Below are 409 nucleotides of genomic sequence, written 5' to 3' on the forward strand. Positions count from 1 at the left end.
CAAACAAATATTCTTCAAGAAGGTAAAAAGAAATAACTTTATTTTTAATATTGACCGATTTTGTGATATTTCTTTCTCCAGCATGTATGTTTGCAACCCATTTTGTGAAATAGTCAATTGCCACCACTATAAATCTATGCCCATTCGAAGCTTTTGGCTCGATCGGCCCAATGACATCCATACCCCAAGCAACAAATGGCCAAGGTGCTGACATCGGATGGAGTTCTGTTGGAGGTGCATGAATCAAATCACCGTGCACCTGACATTGATGGTATTTTCGAACAAAGCTGAAACAGTCCTTTTCCATAGTTATCCAGTAATACCCTGCTCGCAGAATTTTCTTTGCCAGCACATAACCATTCATATGAGGTCCGCATACTCCTGCGTGCACTTCATGCATAATTCTTCC

The sequence above is a fragment of the Nicotiana attenuata genome, unplaced genomic scaffold (assembly GCF_001879085.1).
Source record: "Nicotiana attenuata strain UT unplaced genomic scaffold, NIATTr2, whole genome shotgun sequence".
NCBI lineage: Eukaryota > Viridiplantae > Streptophyta > Magnoliopsida > Solanales > Solanaceae > Nicotiana > Nicotiana attenuata.